We start from the raw sequence: 15856 nt of genomic DNA, 5'->3' as shown, positions 1-15856 counted from the left end.
TTCAGATTTTTCATCATTAGTGTATAGGAATGCAAGAGATTTCCGTGCATTAATTTTGTATCCTGCAACTTTACCAGATTCACTGATTAGCTCTAGTAGTTTTCTGGTGGCATCTTTAGGATTCTCTATGTATAGTATCATGTCATCTGCAAACAGTGACAGTTTTACTTCTTCTTTTCCAATTTGTATTCCTTTTATTTCTTTTTCTTCTCTGATTGCCGTGGCTAGGACTTCCAAAATTATATTGAATAAGAGCGGTGAGAGTGGATATCCTTGTCTTGTTCCTTATCTTAGAGGAAATGCTTTCAGGTTTTCACCATTGAGAATGATGTTTGCTGCAGATGTGTCATATATGGGCTTTATTATGTTGAGGTAGGTTCCCTCTGTGCCCACTGTCTGGAGGGTTTTTATCATAAATGGGTGTTGAATTTTGTCAAAAGTTGTTTCTGCATCTATTGAGATGATCATATGGTTTTTATTCTTCAATTTGTTAATATGGTGTATCACATTGATTGATTTACGTATATTGAAGAATACTTGCATCCCTGGGATAAATCCCACTTGATCATGGTGTATGATCTTTTTAATGTGTTGTTGGATTCCGTTTGCTAGTATTTTGTTGAGGATTTTTGCATCTATATTCATCAGTGATATTGGTCCATAATTTTCTTTTTTTGTAGTATCTCTGTCTGGTTTTGGTATCAGGGTGATGGTGGCCTCATAGAATGAGTCTGGGAGTGTTCCTTCCTCTGCAATTTTTTGGAAGAGTTTGAGAAGGATAGGTTTTAGTTCTTCTCTAAATGTTTGATAGAATTCACCTGTGAAGCCATCTGGTCCTGGACTTTTGTTTGCTGGAAGATTTTTTAATCACAGTTTCAAGTTCATTACTTGTGATTGGTCTGTTCATATTTTCTATTTCTTCCTGGTTCAGTCTTGGAAGGTTGTACCTGGAAGGATTTGTCCATTTCTTCCAGGTTGTCCATTTTATTGGCATAGAGTTGCTCGTAGTAGTCTCTTATGATGCTTTGTATTTCTGCGGTGTCTGCTGTAACTCCTCCTTTTTCATTTCTAATTTTATTGATTTGAGTCCACTCCCTCTTTTTCTTGATGAGTCTAGCTAAAGGTTTATCAATTTTGTTTATCTTCTCAAAGAACCAGCTTTTAGTTTTATTGATCTTTGCTATTGTTTTCTTTTTCATTTATTTCTGCTCTGGTCTTTATGATTTCTTTCTCTACTGACTTTGGGTTTTGTTTCTTCTTTCTCTAGTCCCTTTAAGTGTAAGGTTAGATAGTTTATTTGAGATTTTTCTTGTTTCTTGAGGTAGGATTGTGTTGTATAAACTTCCCTCTTAGAACTGATTTTGCTGCATCCGATAGGTTTTGGGTCATCGTGTTTTCATTGTCATTTGTCTCTAGGTATTTTTTGATTTCCTCTTTGATTTCTTGGTTATTTAATAATGTATTGTGTAGCTTCCATGTGTTTGTGTTTTTTACTTTTTTTTCCCCCTGTAATGTATTTCTAATCTCATAGCGTTGTGGTCGGAAAAGATGCTTGTTATGATTTCAATTTTCTTAAATTTACCAAGTCTTGATTTGTGACCCAAGATGTGATCTATCCTGGAGAATCTTCCATGTACACTTGAGAAGAAAGTGTAATCTGCTGTTTTTGGATGGAACGTCCTATAAATATCAATTAAATCTATCTGGTCTATTGTGTCATTTAAAGCTTGTGTTTCCTTATTAGTTTTCTGTCTGGATGATCTGTCCATTGGTGCAAGTGAGATGTTAAAGTCCCCCACTGTTATTGTGTTACTGTTAATTTCCTGTTTTATAGCTGTTAGCGTTTGCCTTCTGTATTGTGGTGCTCCTATGTTGGGTGCATATATATTTATAATTGTTATATCTTCTTCTAGGATTGATCCCTTGATCATTATGTAGTGTCCTTCCTTGTCTCTTGCAATATTCTTTATTTTAAAGTCCGTTTTATTTGATATGAGTATTGCTACTCCAGCTTTCTTTTGATTTCCATTTGCATGGAATATCTTTTTCCATCCCCTCACTTTCAGTCTGTATGTGTCCCTAGGTCTGAAGTGGGTCTTTTGTAGACAGCATATATATGGGTCTTGTTTTTGTATCCATTCATCGAGCCTGTGTCTTTTGGTTGGAGCATTTAATCCATTCATGTTTAAAGTAATTATCAATATGTATGTTCCTATGACCATTTTCTTAATTGTTTTGGGTTTGTTTTTGTATGTCCTTTTCTTCTCTTGTGTTTCCCACTTAGAGAAGTTCCCTTAGCATTTGCTGTAGAGCTGGTTTGGTGGTGCTGAATTCTCTTAGCTTTTGCTTGTCTGTAAAGCTTTTGATTTCTCTGTCAAATCTGAATGAGATCCTTGCTGGGTAGAGTAATCTTGGTTGTAGGTTCTTCCCTTTCATCACTTTAAATATATCATGCCATTCCCTGCTGGCTTGTAGAGTTTCTGCTGAGAAATCAGCTGTTAACCTTATGGCAGTTCCCTTGTATGTTATTTGTCGCTTTTCTCTTATTGCTTTTAATAATTTTTCTTTGTCTTTAATTTTTGTCAATTTGATTACTATGAGTCTCAGAGTGTTTCTCCTTGGGTTTATCCTGCCTGGGACTCTCTGTGTTTCCTGGACTTGGGTGGCCATTTCCGTTCCCAATTTAGGGAAGTTTTCAACTATAATCCCTTCAAATATTTTCTCAGGTCTTTTCTCTCTCTCTTCTCCTTCTGGAACCCCTATAATGCAAATGTTGCTGCGTTTAATGTTGTCTCAGAGGTCTCTTGGGCTGTCTTCATTTCTCTTCATTCTTTTTTTCTTTATTCTGTTCTGCAGCAGTGAATTCCACCATTCTGTCTTCCAGGTCACTTATCCGTTCTTCTGCCTCAGTTATTCTGCTATTGATTCCTTCTAGTGTATTTTCCATTTCAGCTATTTTATTGTGCATCTCTGTTTGTTTGTTCTTTAATTCTTCTAGGTGTTTTTTCTTTAATTCTTCTAGGTCTTTGTTAAACATTTCTTGCATCTTCTCGATCTTTGCCTCCATTCTTTTTCTGAGGTCCTGGATCACCTTCACCATCATTATTCTGAATTCATGTTCTGGAAAGTTGCCTATCTCCACTTCATTTAGTTGTTTTTTTGGGGTTTTATCTTGTTCCTTCATCTGGTACATAGTCCTCTGCCTTTTCATTTTGTCTATCTTTCTGTGAATGTGGTTTTCGTTCCACAGGCTGAAGTATTGTAAGTCTTCTTGCTTCTGCTGTCTGCCCTCTGGTGGATGAGGCTATCTAAGAGGCTTGTGCAAGCTTCCTGATGGGAGGGACTGGTGGTGGGTAGAACTGGGTGTTCCTCAGTTGGGCAGAGCTCAGTAAAACTTTAATCTGCTTGTCTGCTGATGGGTGGGGCTGAGTTCCCTCCCTGTTGGTTGTTTGGCCTGAGGCGACCCAGCACCAGAGCCCACAGGCTCCTTGGTGGGGCTAATGGCGGACTCCGGAAGGGCTCACGCCAAGTAGTATGTCCCAGAATTTCTGCTCCCAGTGTCCTTGTCCCCGTGGTGAGCCACAGCCACCCCCCACCTCTGTAGGAGACCCTCCAACACTAGCAGGTAGGTCTGGTTCAGTCTCCTATGCAGGTCCCTGCTCCTTCCCCCCGGGTCCTGATGTGCACACTACTTTGTGTGTGCCCTCCAAGAGTGGAGTCTCTGTTTCCCCCAGTCCTGTCGAAGTCCTGCAATCAAATCCCACTAGCCTTCAAAGTCTGATTCTCTGGGAATTCCTCCTTCCATTGCCGGACCCCCAGGTTGGGAAGCCTGACTTGGGGCTCAGAACCTTCACTCCAGTGGGTGGACCTATATGGTATAATTGTTCTCCAGTTTGTGAGTCACCCACCCAGCGGTTATGGGATTTGATTTTATTGTAATTGCACCCCTCCTACTGTCTCATTGCAGCTTCTCCTCTGTCTTTGGATGTGGGTATCTTTTTTGGTGAGTTCCAGTGTCTTCCTGTCAATGACTGTTCAGCAGTTAGTTGTGATTCCAGTGCTCTTGCAAGAGGGAGTGAGCACACATCCTTCTACTCCGCCATCTTGAACCAATCTCCCATAAATTTTAAATGACTATATTTTAAAATAACCATAAATTGGTACATCAATTCATTAAAGGATTTTACTAAGGTTGATTTAGATTAGATTTTCCAATGTTTGTCCTTATAAATGACACTGCAGTGAACATCTTTTATATAAAAATCTTTGCTTGAATTTCTGTTTTCTTTGGATAGATTTCTAGAGGGCAATTATTGGATCAAAGGTCATACACTTTTTAAAGGTTCTTAATATATCTCACCAAAATGTATCTTAAGAATTTGAAGTGTAGTTTTGAAATTGTACCTGAATTTTTATTATGCAGATAGAAGGACTAGAGGTGATATGCTATGAACAGGAAAAAATGTGCATTTATTATGGATTTATTATGGATAACACATCCATGGTATGCAAAATAAAACTGCTTCCACCTGTTCAGAATGCTTTCTAGTAAATTGTACATTTCTGGAATGAATCATAAATTTGGTGAATAAATTATGAAAAACCACACTAGCAGTCAGTTGGAGTGGAAACATTTTTAGTAGTCCGTCAACTATAGGCTTATGCATGTCTGAGAAGACATAGCTTTCATTGCCAAGCAAGCTGCACTAATACTAAACAAATGTTAAAGAAATAAAATAGTAAAGAGAGGAAGGATAGGTGTTCAGAGATCTCATCTCAGGCTCTGTGCTATTCCCCACCACCCTGGTTATATTGAATTACCAAGAGTAGTGATTTTCTGTTGTTACGCTCAGACTTGCAAAGGACTCTCCTGATGGGGAGCGCTGGGTTAGAGTTTCCTCTTGGACTTCAAGAGGGGTGCTAAGTATGCATCCTGATCAAATTGCCTCATTTGTGACAAAAAGACTCATGCTTTCTGTCACAGTTGTTTTCTTTTTCACTCAAGATATGTCACTGTCTTCATGATTGCCACTGAAGAATATATTCTCTGGGAGAATTTAAGGTTGTGCAGAATTCCTAAGAGTGAAATCTCATTGATCAAATCTTATTCCAAGGTCTTGTGGAGTTTGTCATTATTGGGGCTGTTAAACTGACCAATACAGATATATCTGTTTCAGGTGGGGATGGCAACTATCAGTTTAAGCATCCTAAGAAAGCCAGTTTGGGTGCTTGTAAAAAGTAATGAGCTATTTTGTGTCCTGTTTCTACATATGTATGGGCAACTGTGATTATTCAGAATACCCAGTTCACAAAATATTTGAGGGACTTCCCTGGTAGCACAGTGGCTAAGAATCCGCCTGCCAATGCAGGGGACATGGGTTCGATCCCTGGTCCAGGAAGATCCCACATGCCGCGGAGCAACTAAGCCTGTGCACCACAACTACTGAGCCTGAGCTCTAGAGCCTGCATGCCACAACTACTGAAGCCCGCACACCTAGAGCCCGTGCTCCACAACAAGAGAAGCCACCGCAATGAGAAGCCCGCGCACCACAACGAATACCCAACATAGCCAAAAATAAATAAATAAATTTATTTTTAAAATTTGGTACATTTTAATTAAAGCTTTAAGTTTAAAATGTTTCTGAAACTGGTGAAACTTCAAAATGGAACACCATAAAATGACAAAGGAGTCAATATATTCTCTATAAACAGCCAAACACAGCCTTCAAACACAAAAGCACTAACAACTGGTGCCTTGGCATGTTTTGACAGACTGTTCAAACAAATTTTAATTGAAAATAACATATAAATTCTGCTGTACAGCTTATAATCGCAGTGCTTAATATAGTACATACTATCTTACACACAGAAAATGTGACTTTAATGCATACCACTAGCAAAAGTATCTAACTTTTTAATGCCCAGTACTTGGGACATATTTTTGTTAGACAATTTTGATATCACATACTTCAAATGTCTTTTCCAATTTTGCATTTGCTTGGTTGATTTCCACAAGAGACTTGCATGTCTCTTACACATGGTAGCATCCTGGTTGATATTTCTATATGTATCTTAAGTTTGGGAAGGTCACCTGAATGAACAATTCTAGTCTGTGGTGTCACCAGTCTTTCAGTGTGTATGCTAATAACATACATGTGTCATCTCCATCCCTTTTTCCTCAGAAACTGTCAGGTGTGAAATCATCATAGTGCTCTTTCTTGGATGAGTTTTATCATAAAAACATCACATTCATCCTGCATGATTTTTAAAAATTAACTTTACTGGGGTATGATTTAGATAAAATTCACCCATTTAAACTGTACATCTTGATGCACTTAGATAAATGTATACACATGCATTCTGCATGGTTTTTAATTTGGAGAGATGGGTGACCTGAGTTCAATCTTAAACTCGTCACTTACTAGCCATGTGACCGTGGGCAGGTTACCTTAACTTCTCAAAGCCTAGGTTCTTCTCTCTGTGAAATGCGGATAGTGGTGATCTCACAGTTGTGAATGTTCTGTAAAATAAAGAACAGCAAGTGTCCAGCATACAGCCTGTTCTCAATTCACCTTTTACTACTAGGTAGGATTTTTAAAAACCTTCATATTTCTAAATTTCTATTTGGGGTCTTTCAAATAGACATCTATAAACTGATTTCTTCCTCACTTCTGACTGTTAACCATATTCATTTATTCTTTGTCAGAGGCAGAAGGAACACTGGAGAAACAGCCTGAACTTATATCTCGTTTGACAACTCTTAGAATTTTCAGTATGTCCTTGTCAGCATTGATAGGCATATACAATTGTGTGTACCTTTCACTCTGCAACCAACCACTGCTAAGTAATTTCTAAAGGACAAAGTTTCACTAGGAATAGGTAGTCATGAAGTAAGTTTCACAACTACACATTTCCTTAGGCAAAAATTCACAGAAGCTAAAGGATGGCGTCTATAACTGTTTGAGTACAATGCTAAGCACTTGAAGCAGGTAACTGTTTTGTTTTTTTCCTTTAAACTCCTTACAAGTGTGAAAGCAACGTTCTTCAGTGTCTGAGAACATAGGCAAACAACTGTATGTGCTAAACCATCTGACTTCATGTGAATCACAAGGGTTCACACCAGCCAATGAATAACTTGCCCTGACTACAATCTGCTATCAGAGAACTACAGAAGGCAGTGACTAAGTCATTCTTGATTATGTCATTGATATATATTCGTTGGATCTATCTTTCAGATAGATACCCCACTATCCTTCAGATACCTGATGGGAACTCTGAAAACACCAACACCCCATTTTCCTGCTTCATGCCTGCATTTCTCTAAATATTGCCATCTGCACTTCGTTTGCAAACATTAGGTCAGGTGTCTCCTGTAATTAACAGGCATCCTGTGAACTGTAATTAATTAGAAGGCAGTTTGAAATTAGTGATACTTTGATGGTGATTCTAGCCATTTGTATTTTTTTAACTGACAATGAATTGGCCGCCCCAAATTTTACTGCTCCTATGTCCCTGCTCCCTGATTTTTCTTTGGCCAGGCACTTCGTAACTCGGCTGCATTCCTTAGCTTTCAACAGTCTACCTACTCCCCGTCCTATCACTTACACTTGGGGGACATGGGGCTGGTGAGCCAGGAGAAAGAAATTCCCAAACGGATCTTCAGGATCTACCCTCCCCAAAAGGTTCTCACTGCAGAGATGCGCCTGGAAGGAGACTCAACCCCAAGGTTGTCGGCCGTCGCCGCCGGATCCCCAGGCCTGGCCAAGGCCCTAATAAGAAAGCACCCTGGCTTCGCTTCGGCCCGGTCTCTGCCAGAACTTCTGCATCAGGCGACCCAAGGCAGCGCGGAGAAGGCGGAGAGACCAGAAAGAGGAGGAGGTGGAGCAGGAGAGGAAAAGGAAACTCCCTCTTCGAGGCTGGCCAGGCCTAGCGGAGCCTCAGGGGCTTGGGGCCCCAGGGGGCGTGGCCTTAGGGACCAAAACGGAAGGCGGGGCCTCGTGGGGGCGGAGACTCATGGGGCGAACCCAAGCGAGGCGGGGCGGGGCAGCTAGAGCCTCCTCCAAGGGGGCGGTCGGGCTGCACTAGTCCGCACGCGGTGGGAAAGGAGATCCCCCGCCCTTTCCCCAGAGGAGAAGGCAAACTCTTCAGAGGGTCGCCAGCCCGTGATCTCGCGGCTCTTCCCATCCTCTCACACAGTCTGCGTGACCAGCGCGGGTCGCCAGCCGGCGAGGGGGCAATCAGAGCAGATTCTGTTTTCATTTTCACTTTCCCGCCCTGGCCGCAGACTTGGAGGGGAGGAAGTGGCCGGGGCCAGCTCCAGCGTCACCACCTTCGCACCCACGCTGGAGGGCACAGGGGCACTATTGTGGGAGTTAGGTGGTCTGCAGGGCTGCATCATCCAAAACATTACCGGCCGCCCCCGAGATTCCCACCATAGATGCAATCCAGGATAAAATGCAAATGTACTGGGGTCATGATAAGTAACCGAAGTATTTCTGGCCCACAACTATCTAAAACTATTCTATTGATTAAGGGGTTAACTGCTTTTTCTTCTCTCTTTTTTTTTTTTTTTAAAAGACTATTCTTTTTTATTTATTTATTTATTTATTTATTTATTTATTTATGACTGTGTTGAGTCTTCGTTTCTGTGCGAGGGCTTTCTCTAGTTGCGGCAAGTGGGGACCACTCTTCATCGCGGTGCGCGGGCCTCTCACCATCGCGGCCTCTCTTGCTGCGGAGCACAGGCTCCAGACGCGCAGGCTCAGCAACTGTGGCTCACGGGCCCAGTTGCTCCGTGGCATGTGGGATCTTCCCAGACCAGGGCTCGAACCCGTGTCCCCTGCATTGGCAGGCAGATTCTCAACCACTGCACCACCAGGGAAGCCCTTCTTCTCTCTTTTAAGTAGAAAACCTGACCCTTAGAAATACATACCAGATGTGGCGGCCTAGCTAGTCTGAGAGCAACCGAACATGGAGCATCTCAGGGGAAGCAAAGAGAGGATTCTCCCTCTCTCCCAGTTGTTAATATGTTACATAGCTCCACTCTCAGCTCCTCCTTGTAAATGATTCGTGTTTTCAGAAACTTTTTTCCAGTTTTGTGATAACTTCTTAACTGAATTCCTCCACTTTTAGTTCTACTTAAGTCTTTTTTTTTTTGGCTGCATTGGGTCTTCGTTGCTGCTCGCGGGCTTCTCATTGCGATGGCTTCTCTTGTGCAGCACGGGCTCTAGGTGCGCGGGCTTCAGTAGTTGCAGCACGAGGGCTCCGTAGTTGTGGCACGTGGGCTCTAGAGCGCAGGCTCAGTAGTTGTGGCACATGGGCTTAGTTGCTCCACGGCATGTGGGATCTTCCCTGACCAGGGATCAAGCCCGTGTCCCCTGTATTGGCAGGTGGATTCTCAACCACTGCGCCACCAGGGAAGTCCCAGTTCTACTTAAGTCTGCATTGTGTCATTTACCCCAATGCTAGACCAAAGAGTTCAAAGACAGAAAGAAAGTAAGCCTTTTACGAAAAGGAAAAACTATAACGATTGCCTATGCAAAGCATACTTCAGATGCCATAACTGAAAAATATGTGTGGTTTAACCAACCAAATTCTGTGCTGGACCCTGGGGAAAGTCATATATAACACAGATACTCTAATAGGGAAGATGGCTGAATAGAAAAACTATAATTCAGTGTTATACACTTAATAAAAGCATATACTAGATACAAAAGTAGCATAATTGAAGAAGTGACATTCTATGGGACATACAGGGATGAGGGCATAAAATGTTTCACCCAGTAATGATACCCATCTGAGCATAAGCAGGAGTGTTTAAAAAAAAAAAAAAGCTCATGAGGTAAATATTAATAAATGACTAAAAAATGCTGATTGACAATGCAGAGAAGTGAAATATAAAGAGGTGCAGAATTCTATTAATTTTAAATTGTCAATAAAGAAATTAGTTGGAAAGTGGGGTGAAGGGGTAGAGAACTCCTTTTACTCAAATCTGAAATGTTACAGAAATAACAGTCCTCCATAATTCCCATTCCAGGAAAGACCAGTGTTGTTGTACTGGTGTATATTCCTCCAGGTTATGTATTCACAACCGACACTGTATTCTATAGAAATGGCATCTCTAGAACCTGGAGGTGGTATAGGAGAGTGGTTAGTGTGCTGGCTTTGGCAGTCTGGTGTCATCTGGGCTGGAACGCAGCATCCATCACTTCCCAGTTCTGTCACCTTGGGAAGTTATTTCTCTTCCCCTTCGTTTCCCCCTCTGTAAAACAGGGCTAAAACTGTACCAATGATCAGTTGAGATTTTAAATGTCAGAGCGGACTTCTTGTGCACGGGAAGGAACCCATAAAGTTGCTTGTGTTTTAAATGATATTTATTAGGCTTGTAAAATTTAAGTCTAGTCGTTATTAAGTATTTAAACACAAATCAAATTCATTTATAAATCTGTCAATTTCATGTTAAAACACTTTCACTTGTTCTTTGATTAATGCCAGTGAGCATATTAATTTGATGTATTAAACTTCCCATTTATAAATGGGATAGAATTTTTTTAAGCATTACATATTAAAGTCACAAAAGCATACAAATCTAACAAATCACATTCTCTTGCACATTTAGACACTGTTTATAAACCTCATTTATTAAATTCCCTTAAATATGTCAAATGCACACATTGCTGTATCTGATTGTCCCAGGTACTTCACGCTTCTAACAAGTCAGATTTACACTCTGTAAATCATCTTGGGCCATTCTCTGCCAAGTCCTGAGCACTTATCAGAGTACCCCTGTAAGAGTCTTCCTGAGCACTGAGGGGACATTGGTTAGGAGCATGTACTCCCAGCCAGATTGCTCTGCTACTAACCGGCTGCCTGATCTTGGTTCAGTCACATAACTCTTTGTGCCTCTGTTTTACCCTTTGAAAGTGGGAGTAGCAATAATACCAAACTCATATAGAGTTGTTATGAGGTTTACCTGAGTTAGTCCATGCAATGCACTTAAAACAGTCCTGGTAAGTAATAAGCACTTAACAAATGTGTTATTGTAAATATAGTAAATCAGATTCTCTTAGGCATCTATGCAGCATAAAAATCAAACCTATAGTTCACTTAAGCGTTTAAATATTCACTATATCCCTAATTGGTCAAATCCTAAGTATTTCAATGAAAAATCCGTTTAAAATGTCAGATCTTTATCCAGCCTGTGAGATTCTCTAAAACATTTCAAATATCTTAAATACAAAGAACACATACACAAACAGCACAGTGAGTTAAAAATTTGTTACTACATCTTGTAAATATAAGATGTCATTAGAACTATATCATCGTGTATATTATTTGGGATTGCAGTCATTATCCAATGACACTCCAATGGACGGGAACAGATTTATTTTGGGACTGTTAATCTGATGTCATGTATTCAGGGTTGTCAGTCAAAGACAAGATTGGGGTTATGAATTCAGGATTATGGGTCAAAGGTTCCAGATGGGGGTAGGGAGGGTGGGGGAGGAAAGGATGCACCTTCTGGGGATTCCACCTGGTCTGCCAGTTAACAAGCTGAGCCCATTGTAATAGCCGGGAGCTGCCTGCCATGTAGTAGTAACTCAAAGCATTTCAGGTGGGATTTATTTTCACAACCTAAGGCATCACCTATCCCTTAGGAATCTTACAAGCTTTACCTTTGCCTAATTTTTATAGTAACTACCTTCAAATTTTCCCTGCTTGGTTTGAGAGGATGGAATTCTGCACCTTACCACAGGATAGTTCAGCTAATCTCTTTGCTTATTAAAGTTAAATTCTTCACCTTCTTTATATTTGCTTTCTTATCTAATAAACGGATTATTGTCATAGTCCTACATCATCCTTTCATTGTAAGCCTTCCATGAAATTTTGTAAATCCAATGTCTTGTATATAGTAAGTGCTCAATTGATATTAACTATTACTATTATTATGTGGTTACTTTTTTCAGCTTTTTTTCTTTTAAACATTTTCACATTCTTTAAATATTTGATTCAAATGCAAAAGAACAATTGTCCTTCAATCAAAACTCAAACTTACACTGGCTTATGGTAAGACACTGTGTTAGCTTCCTGTTGATGTTATAACAAATTACCATGAACTCAATGACTTAAAATAACACAAATTTGCTATCTTACAGTTCTGGAGAGAAATCTAAAATGGTCTCCTGGACCAGGATCAAAGTGTTGGCAGTGGGCTGCATTCCTTTCTGGAGACTCTTAGGCAGAATCTGCTTCCTTGCCTTTTCCAGCTTCTAGAGGCTGCCTGCATTCTTTGGCTCATGGTCTCTTCCTCAAACAAACAGGGGTCGTATCACTCTGACCCCTGCTCTTGTCATCGTACCTCCTTCTCTGACTCTCCTGCCTCCCTCTTTTACTTTTAAGGAGGCTTGTAATTACATTGGGCCCACCTGGATGACCCAGGCTAATCTCCCCATCTCAAGATCCTTAATTTAATCATATCTGCAAAGTCCCTTTTGTCATGTAAGGGCACATATTCACAGATTTCAGGAATTATGATGTGGACATCTTTGGGCAGCCATTATTCTGACTGCCACAGAAACTATTCCTGAAATTACTGATGATCAGACCAAAGTTGGCGTTATATATCGGCAAAGGGAAGGAGAAAGGATTCTTATTTCACTGTCCTTTAAATAGACCTTGGCCAAATGTTGATAGCACATGAAGACAAACGCTTCAACTATTTGTTTCCTTAGAATTGGGAAAATTTTTAAATCTAAATGGTTCTGAATACCTTCCAGGATTTTACTCTTAGCAATATTTCATATACGGTTGACCCTTGAACAACAGGGGTTTGAACTGTGCATGTCCACTTATATGCTGATTATATTCAATAAATACTACTACAGTACTACACAATCTGAGGTTGGTTGCACCTGAAGATGCAGAACCACAGGTACCAAGGGCAGACTGTAAAGTTATACTCAGATTTTTGACTACAAGGAGAGTTGATGCCCCTAACTTCTGTGTCGTTCAAAGGTCAACTGCATATACACTTATTTATATATAGATAACAGTCTCATCTATCCAGAACATGGCAACATGTTCCTAAGCTGCTAAAGCTTAGGAAGTACATATGCACACACACACATAAACACACACACACACACAAGCTGTCCTGAGTAGCCAAAATAGCTGACAAAAAAGTATTAAGACTCTTGTGTTTCACTCATAAGAAAATCTTAGTCTCAGATCCCATCACTTGCTGTATAGTTCTTTTTTTTTAAAGAAATTCACGTTCTTTTATTTATTTATTTATTTATTTATGGCTGTGTTGGGTCTTCGTTTCTGTGCGAGGGCCTTCTCTAGTTGTGGCAAGCGGGGGCCACTCTTCATCGCAGCGCTCGGGCCTCTCACCACCGCGGCCTCACTTGTTGCGGAGCACAGGCTCCAGACGCGCAGGCTCAGCAATTGTGGCTCACGGGCCCAGTTGTTCCGCGGCATGTGGGATCTTCCCAGACCAGGGCTTGAACCCGTGTCCCCTGCATTGGCAGGCAGATTCTCAACCACTGCGCCACCAGGGAAGCCCTGCTGTATAGTTCTAATAAGCTTGGTTATCTTGTTTTCAATCCTTGGCCAACTTGAAGTAGAAAATTAGAAGGGCAAGCAGGAAAGCTCTAGGCAGGTAAATTGACAGAACTAAGACTTGAGGACACATATCCAGTCAATAATGTGCCTTGTTTGTATGATATAGTCAAGTGAAATAAAATGATAATAGATCTGTGCATTCAAGTCAAGGAAGGAAAGTGAGAAATAGGTGTTTTCAGTAGGATCTATTAATTCTCAAACCTTTGGACAATCATTACCTTTCTGGGCTTTCACTTCTTCATATAAAAAAAAGAAACACTATTTGATGTCTAGGTTCCTGTCTACTCTAGAATTTTATGATTTCAGATGACAACAATATCTTGCCACAGAGGAGACAATCAGAAGTGCTATGTATTGTGGTATGTATTAATACTATTATTTTTTATTGTATTTACTACTAATGTGTATTGTGTTTACTACTTTACCACACTTAAATACCTCAGTTGTCTGGGATAATTAAGAGTGAGGCAGGCAGGGCAATGCACTTTAGCGTCACAGTCAGAACAATAAGTAATATTTATGAAGCTTTAATCTAACCATCAATTAACGAACAGCTACTATGTGCCAGGCATTGTGTTTGCTACTAAGTCGTCATGAGAAATTAATTTATTTGCATGTTTCCAGGAAACAGGTGGAGAGCAGCTTGGCAATAACCAAATTAAAACTTTAGGGAATCCCCTGTGGTCCAGTGGTTAGGACTCCGTGCTTTCACTGCCGAGGGCCGGGTTTGATTCCTGGTCGGGGATCTAAGATCCCACAAGCAGTGTGGTGCGGCCAAGACAAACAAACAAACAAACAAAAAAACCTTTAAAAATATGTAAATGTTTTGATCCAGAAATTCTTCCCAGAAGCTGTCCAACAGAAATTTTCATGCAAGTGCTCAAGATATCTGTTCAAAGATGCTTGCTTATGCATTGTTTGTAATAGCAAAACACTGGAAATGACCTAAATGTCCATCAATAGAATGAGGCAGACCTATATATACCAATGTGAAAAGATGCCCTAGATCCAGTATAAGACGACAAAGAAATTTATGACAGTATGTTTTTCTTTTGTTGATATATATATATATAAGTATATACATAAAAATACCTGAAGGATACATAACAAACAATAAGGAGCAGGATTATGGGGACTTTTTCCTTCTGCATTTTCTATAATGTTCACTTAAAAATAATAAACACATTACATAGGAAAAACAACAAAGGTAAAACAAATGGAATAATACAAAATAAGAGGTGAGACATTAAATAATAAGTTTTAGCAATATTTTCATGAGGCATTATTGAAACTTCATTTAAAACAACATGTTTTCCAAGAATTTGGAATAGATAAGTTGTTTCACCTGCAGTTCTCTGACCCAGTAGCTAGAAGCTGTGAACTTTCACTCAGTTTACCCCTCTCTTCATCCTGGTTGGTTTCAGCTTTCAGTAAAGCTTTTCACCTGAAATTGCTCTTTAAGAGCCCTGGAGTCAGAACATGGGATAATAGTGAGTGTGTGCATGCCAATTTGTTTACCACGAGTCTCTCAGAGGAAATCATGTGCATGTCTGTTTACTTTTCCTTGGAACCTAGAAGGTCACCTCTAAAAATAATCTCGCTCAGTGTCGCAGCTTCCGTGACACAGAGGTACATGCCTCACATGCTCTCTGCAGTTAGTGCCCCATGCCAGGCCTATCCAGTTCCCCAAAGGATTCAGACCAGAGAGGAGGGGAAAGCAGATGCCAGCTAAACTGTCCAGCTATTAGATAATAATGGATAAGCTCTTTAAAAAAAAAAAATGGTACACACCTTTTCTCATGGCTGACATTCTAACTAGTGATGTTGAACTTTTAAATGTTTATTGGCTGTTTGTATTCTTTTGTGAATTTCCAAAGGAAATATTAAGAGAATTTCTGAACCAGAGCACATGGTTACGGTTATTGGACTTTGCAAAAGACACATCTGGGTGGTTAACCAGCCTTTACCTCTTCCAGAAGGGCCCTGAAGCTCCTGTTGAATAGGGGGGCCTGAGAAACTATGCTTTACCTGGGGAACATGTTCCATTTGCCTCTGACCTCCACCCCTCTCCTTCCTGACTGAACATTCCCTTAACTCATGCTGGGCTGGGATCACATTGTAGAAGACCTTGAAAGCCAGACTATGGATTCTAAACAAGGGAGTAAGATGATGAGGGCTCTGCTTTAAGATTAATCGGCATCAGTGTAAAATAGACTTGCAAGGGAAAAGTAAG

The 15856-nt window shown here is 40.4% G+C and overlaps 1 long non-coding RNA gene across 1 annotated transcript in view; it reads right to left on the bottom strand.

The window, feature by feature from the left end:
* Window positions 1–6428: 6428 nt before the first annotated feature.
* The window catches only part of LOC118906070, a 55275-nt gene continuing 45847 nt past the window's right edge, over window positions 6429–15856 (bottom strand). The window contains exon 3 of the long non-coding RNA XR_005022408.1: window positions 6429–6520. This is a non-coding gene — a long non-coding RNA (uncharacterized LOC118906070). The remainder of the gene's footprint in view (window positions 6521–15856) is intronic.

Source organism: Balaenoptera musculus, chromosome 13 (assembly GCF_009873245.2).
Source record: "Balaenoptera musculus isolate JJ_BM4_2016_0621 chromosome 13, mBalMus1.pri.v3, whole genome shotgun sequence".
NCBI lineage: Eukaryota > Metazoa > Chordata > Mammalia > Artiodactyla > Balaenopteridae > Balaenoptera > Balaenoptera musculus.
The sequence above is the reverse complement of the archived record's forward strand: the minus strand, read 5'-3'. Positions and strand labels throughout refer to the sequence as shown.